This window comes from Esox lucius, chromosome 3 (genome assembly GCF_011004845.1).
Source record: "Esox lucius isolate fEsoLuc1 chromosome 3, fEsoLuc1.pri, whole genome shotgun sequence".
Taxonomy (NCBI): Eukaryota; Metazoa; Chordata; class Actinopteri; order Esociformes; family Esocidae; genus Esox; species Esox lucius.
This window is the reverse complement of record NC_047571.1, coordinates 16863205-16870580: the sequence shown is the minus strand read 5'-3', so window position 1 is coordinate 16870580 and position 7376 is coordinate 16863205.

The following is a 7376-nucleotide window of genomic DNA, read 5'->3' as shown; positions in this document are numbered from 1 at the left end:
AAGCTACAGCAGCAGAAGACCATGATGGGTCCCACTCCTGTCAGCTAACAACAGAAACATGAGGCTACAGCAACAGATGGCAAGTATGGCAGTAATATACATAATAATGTGAACTAGCAGCAATTGGTAGAGTTATTGAATATTATTGATACACATGAGTGCAATAAGCTTATGAATGGTGATATAGCACACTACAACTATGTAGTGATAATTAAGAATTTAAACTAGCATACATTTTGAAAGAGTAAGATGGGGGAGTATGAATAGTATGGTAGAAGCATTGAGTATTATAGATACATATGAGTGTAATATGCTTATGAATGGCACATGGTAGCATCTACCAGTCTGGCAGCAGTGTGAACAGACCATAGCCTGGGTGGCTGCGATCTTTGATGATGTTCGTGTGTGGTAGATGTCTTGCACGGAGGGGAGATGGCAGCTGATGATGTGCTCCACAGACTTTACCACCATCTGGAGGGACTAGCGGTCTGAGGCGGAGCAGCTGTTGTACCAGGCAGTAATTTACAGACATGACAAATATCTTGAGTGTCCTCAGGAAGTAATCATGCGTGGGGAGTACAAGAGGGGACTGAGTATACAGCCCTGTGGGGCTCCAGTGCACAGGGTCAGTGCAGAGGAGGTGAGGTTGCCCATTGTCACCACCTGGGGTCTGCCCAGTCGTTCAGGCAGGTTCTTCAGGACAGAGAGAATGGTGGTCTGTTTGAAGCAGGAGGGGTCTACAGACAGATACAGGGAGAGGTTAAATATGGAGGTGAAAACCTCCGTTAGTTGGTCAGCGCACACGCTGAGGACACAGCCTGGAATGCGATCTGGCCCTGGTGACTTCTGAGGGTTCACTTTTTTTTTAAAACTCTCCTCATATAGGCCGTGGTTAGGGACAGAGTGTAGTCATCCTAGTCCCCAGTAAGCCTCACAGAAGGAATTGTGTTGGTCGCCTCAAACCCTGCATAGAAGGTGTTGAACTCGTCAGGGAGCGAGGCGGCGGGACGAGCATCATTGCTATTTATCCTTTCGTATTCTGTCATGTTTCACAATCGTCCCCACATGCGTCTGGGGTCAGAGTTGTGGTAATTAGACTCCAACTTATCCCTGTATTGTCTTCAAGTTTTACATATTCCTAATGATGCCTTAGTAGTAGTAGAATACATCGCCAGCGATATTATATGCTTCTGACAAGTAATCAAGCTGTATCGAAATGCAATAGGCGATATTTTAAAACGTATTCATGACTTAATTCCATTCCAAACCCCAAACATGGCCTAATTCCATTCCAAACAACCGTAATGTGGCACTTACCATACACTTGAGCAATGTAGGCGATGGTTGGGAAACAGGCGTACGTCCGTCGCTTAAGGCTACGCGCATCGTTAAACCGTCCTAAATGCCACGTTATCAGGAAACATATTTTTTAATAAACAATAACATTTCTCAGTTTCAACATTTGATATGTTATCTTTGTACTATTTTCTATTGAATAAGGTTTAAATGGTTTGCGCATCATTGCATTCTGTTTTTAATTCAATTTTATGCAGCTTCACAACTTTTTTGGAAACTGGGTTGTAACTTAGTACACATACAAAATAAAGGGAGAGGACTTCGAGAGTTGAAACAAATCATGGGTGTTAAATACTTAATTGTCTTCGTTCCATGCCATTAATATAGATTATGAACTTTAACCTGTTATTAATTATTTGGTTAAATATCATTTCTGACAGTCTCAAGCAGCACCATACTGCACCATAGTTTAATGGGTTACAATCGGTAGGTAAAATTCCAGACTAAATTCCAAGAAATTACATGATGCAATAGTGCAACATAAAATATCAGGTAACACTTTATATTTACTTGCTTAACAATCCTAGGTAGATATGATCATAGGTAGATATGAATATAACCAACAAACCTGGTGTATAAATGTTTTGATTGATTCATGAGCTACATCTACTGGATATTCTGATAACTACACCATGTTCTGAGATGGTACTTTAGATTGATTCACTACCTAAACAAAATATCACAGCTGACACAATATTGTTACATTTGTTAAAACTAACAATAGCTTATTATATACGTTTAAAATATGTTATACACAGCTCTGGAAAAAATTAAGAGACCTCTTCAAATGTATCAGTTTCTCTGGTGTTACTATTCATAGGTATGTGTTTGAGTAAAATGAACAGTTTTGTTTTATTCTATAAACTACTGACAACATTACTCCCAAATTCCAAATAAAAATATTGTCATTTAGAGAATGTATTTGTAGAAAATAACAACTGGTCAAGATAATCAAAAATATGCATTGTTTTCAGACCCCAAATAGTGCAAAGAAAACTAATTCATATGAATTTTTCAACAACAAAATACTAATGTTTTAACTAATATTGAGATATCAATATTTGGTGGAATAACCCAGATATATAATCACGTCTTGGCATGCTCTCCACCAGTCTGTCACATTGCTGTTGGGTGACTTTATGCCACTCCTGGCACAAAAATTCAAGTAGCTCGGCTTTGTTTGATGGCTTGTGACCATCCATCTTCCTCTTGATCAAATTCCAGAGGTTTTCAATGGGGTTCAGGTCTGGAGATTGGGCTGGCCATGACAGGGTTTTGATATGGTGGTCCTCCACCCACATTGTGATTGACCTGGCTGTGTAGCATGGAGCATTGTCCTGCTGGAAAAAACAATTCTCGAAGAGTTGGGGAACATTGTCAGAGCAGAAGGAAGCAGGTGTTCTTCCAGGATAACATTGTACTTGGCTTGATTAATGTGTCCTTCACGAAGACAAATCTGCCCGATTCCAGCCTTGCTGAAGCATCCCCATATCATCACCGATCCTCCACCAAATTTCACAGTGGGTGTAAGAAACTGTGGCTTGTAGGCCTCTCCAGGTCTCTGTCTAACCATTAGATGACCAGGGTTTGGGCAAAGCTGAAAATTTGACTTGTCAGAGAAGATGACCTTACTTCATTCCTCTACGGTCCAATCCTTATGGTATTTTTTCAAACTTCAGCCTGGCTCTTCTTTGCTTCTCATTGATGAAGGGCTTATTTCTAGCTTTGTACGACTTCAGCCCTGCCCCTAGGAGCCTGTTTTGAACCATCCTCACCATGCACTTCACCCCAGCTGCTGTTTGCCATTCTTTTTGTAGGTCACTTGATGTCATCCTACGGTTGTTGAGTGACATTCAAATGAGTTGACGGTCATGTCGGTCAGTGGACAGTTGTTTTCACTCTCTGCCAGTCTGTAGCTTTGGTGTCCCCAATGTCTGTTGCTTGACCTTGTTCTTATGAACCGCCGTCTTTGAAATTTTCAGGATGGAAGCAACCTGACGCTTACTGCATCAGGTTGCTAGTAAAGCCAGAATTGAACCCTTCTTTTTCTCAATCAAAGCATTTATTTTCAACTATTGTCATGCTGAATTTTTTTTTTTTTTATTCAAATTACCTTTGAGATACTACTTGCACTGTTTTTGCCATCTTGCTGGTCCTATTACAAGAGGATAGTGATGACCACAGTAGTGTTTTTTATACTTTTCCTCATTAAATTAGATTTGGTTCAGGTAATCACCTAATTAGTACCTGATTATGTAGAGTGAGGTGTGCCTGTGTTGGAATTTAACAGTCACTGGAATGGAATGGCTGCCATACATGTAGAGATGCTGATTTAAGAAAAATTAGGAGTGATCTCTTAATTATTTCCAAAGCTGTATATACATATATAGAATTTTTTTAAACATGAGACAAAAAGCTCATGTTTAAAACACAATGTGCCATAAAAAATCTTATGCATTAAAATGCATCACATTGATCAGTGTAGTGTAGACATTGTCAATGTTGGAAATTATTACTGTAGCTGGAAACAGGTGATTTTTTTATGGAATATTTACAGAGGTTTTCAGAGGCCCATTATCAGCAACCATCACTCCTGTGTTCCAACGGCACATTGTATTTGTAAATCCAAGTATATAATTTTAAAAGACTAATTGATCATTACAAAATCCATTTGCAATTAGGTTAGCACAGCTGAAAACTGTTATGCTGATAAAATACCTTCTTTAGATTAGATAGACTTGACTATCTGGAGCAGCAGTGGGTTTGATTACAGGCTCAAAATGGCCAGAAACAAAGAATGTTCTTCTGAAACTCATCATTTTACATTCTTGTTCTGAGAAATGAAGGCTATTCCATGTAAGAAATTGCCAAGGAACTGAAGATTTCATACAACACTGTGTACTACTCACTTCATAGAACAGTGCAAACTGGCTCTAACCAGAATAGAAAGGAGTGGGAGGGCCTTGTTGCACAACTGAGCAAGAGGACCAATACATTAGACTCACAGGTCCTCAACTGGCAAAATAAATAGGGGATAGGTGACTAAGGGATGCTGGCCTGTAAGGCAAAGTTGCAAAGAAAAAGCCATATCTCAGACTGGCCAATAAAAAGAAACAATTAAGATGGGCAAAAGAGCAGAGACCCTGGAGAGAGGAGGACTGGAAAAAAGTGTTAAGGACAGATTAATCTATGTTTCAGGTGTTGAGATCACAAAGAACATTTGTGAGACACAAGCCAAATTAAAAGATGCCGTTGGAGTGCTTGGCACCATCTGTCAAGCATGGTGAATGTAAAGGGGGGTGCTTTGGCGGTGGTAAAGTGGGAGATAAAATGGATATTGAAGAAGGAAGGCTATCACTCCATTTTGCAACACCATGCCATACCCTGTGGGTAGTGCTTGATTGGAGTCAATTTCCTCCTACAACAGGAAAATGACTAAAGCACAACGATGCAAGAACAATTTAGGGAAAAAGCAGTCAGCTATAATGGAGTGGCCAGAACAGTCACCGGATCTCAACCCTATTGAGCTGTTGTGGGAGCAGTTTGACTGTGTGATACGTAAGAAGTGTCCATCAAGCCAATCCAACTTGTGGGAGGTGCTATAGGAAGCATGGGGTGAAATATCTTCAGATTACCTCAACAAATTGACAGCTAGAATGCCTAAGGCTGTAATTGCTGCAAATAGAGGATTCTTTGACGAATGCAAGGTTTGAAGGACACAATTATTATTCAAAATTATCATTATTTCTAATCAGTTTTTCCTATTTATTTCACTAGGTTTAACATTCAAACTAATTTCATGTATGATTTTATGGAAAACAAGGATATTTCTGAGTGACCCCACATTTTTTGAACGGTAGTGTACACCGATCAGCCATAACATTATAACCATCAAGTTGCGAGGTGGGGCCTTCAAGGATCAGACCTGTTTGTCCAGCACATCCCACAGATGCTCGATGGGATTGAGATCTGGGGAGATTGGAGGCCAAGTCAACACCTTGAACTCATTGTTGTGTCCCTCAAACCATTCCTGAACCCTTTTTGCTTTGTCTCTTTCAGCATTATCCTGCTGAAAGAGGCCATTGCCATCCGGGAATACCGTTGGCATGAAAGGGTGCACATGGTCTGCAACAATGCTCAGGTCGTGGTATGTGTCAAAGTAGCATCCACATGAATGGCAGGACCCAAGGATTCCCGGCAGGTAAGTGTGTTCTCCAGGTAAGTGACGCACAAGCACACGGCCATCCACGTGATGTAAAAGGAAATGTGATTCATGAGACCAGGCCACTTACTTCCATTGCTCCATGGTCCAGTTCTGATGCTCACGTGCCCGTTATAGGCACTTTCGGCAGTGGACAGGGGTCAGCATGGGCACCCTGACTGGTCTTGCGGCTACGCAGTCCCATACCCAACAAACTGCGATGCACTGTGTCTTCTGACACCTTTATCAGTACCAGCATTGAATTTTCAGAAATTTGAGCTACAGTAGCTGTTGGATGGGACCACATGGGCCAGCCTCCACTCCCCACGTGCATCGATAAGCCTTGGCCGGCCATGACCCTGTCACCGGTCAACCGCTTTCCCTTCCTTGGACCCCTTTTGACAGGTACTGACCATTGCAGACTGGGAACACCCCACAAGGGCTGTAGTTTTGGAGATGCACTGACCCAGTCGTCTAGCCATCATAATTTGGCCCTTTTCAAAGTTGCTCAGATCCTTACTCTTGCCCATTTTTCCTGCTTCTAACACATAATCTTTGAGGACAGAATGTTCACTTGCTGCCCAATATATCCCACCCACGGACAGGTGCCATGATAACAAAAATATCAGAGTTATTTAATTCACCTTTCTGTGGTAATAATGTTATGGATGATTGTGTGTATACATACATATATACAGTATCTCACAAAAGTGAGTACACCCCTCACATCTTTGATTATATCTTTTCATGTGACAACAATGAAGAAATGACACTTTGCTACAATGTAAAGTAGTGAGTGTACAGCTTGAATAACAGTGTAAATTTGCTCTCCCCTCAAAATAACTCAACACACAGCCATTAATTTCTAAACCACTGGCAACAAAAGTGAGTACACCCCTTAGTGAAAATGTCAAAATTTGGCCCAATTAGCCATTTTCCCTCCCCGGTGTCATGTGACTCGTATGTGTAACAAGTTCTCAGGTGTAAATGGGGAGCAGGTGTGTTAAATGTGGTGTTATCGTTCTCACACTCCCTCATACTGGTCACTGGAAGTTCAACATGGCACCTGATGCCAAAGAAGTCTCTGAGGATCTGGAAAAAATAATTGTTGCTCTACATAAAGATGGCCTAGGCTATAAGAAGATTGCCAAGACCCTGAAACTGAGCTGCAGCATGGTGGCCAAGACAATACATAACAGGACAGGTTCCACTCAGAACAGGCCTCGGCATGGTTGACCAAAGAAGTTGAGTGCATGTGCTCAGCGTCATATCCAGAGGTTTTCTTTGGGAAAATAGACGTATGAGTGCTGCCAGCATTGCTGCAGAGGTTGAAGGGGTGGGGGGTCAGCCTGTCAGTGCTCAGACCATACGCCGCACACTGCATCAAATTGGTCTGCATGGCTGTTGGCCCAGAAGGAAGCCTCTTCTAAAGATGATGCACAAGAAAGCCCGCAAACAGTCTTACTGGAACCATGTCCTGTGGTCTGATGAGATGTCCTGTGGTCTGATGAGACCAAGATAAACCTTGGTTCAGATGGTTCAGATGGTGTCAAGCGTGTGGTGGCAACCAGGTGAGGAGTACAAAGACAAGTGTGTCTTGTCAACAGTCAAGCGTGTTGGTGAGAGTGTCATGGTCTGGGGCTGCATGAGTGCTGCTAGCACTGGGGAGCTACAGTTCATTGAGGGAACCATGAATGCCAACATGTACTATGACATACTGAAGCAGTGCATGATCCCCTTCCTTCAGAGACTGGGACGCAGGGCAGTATTCCAACATGATAACGACCCCAAATACACCTCCAAGATGACCACTGCCTTG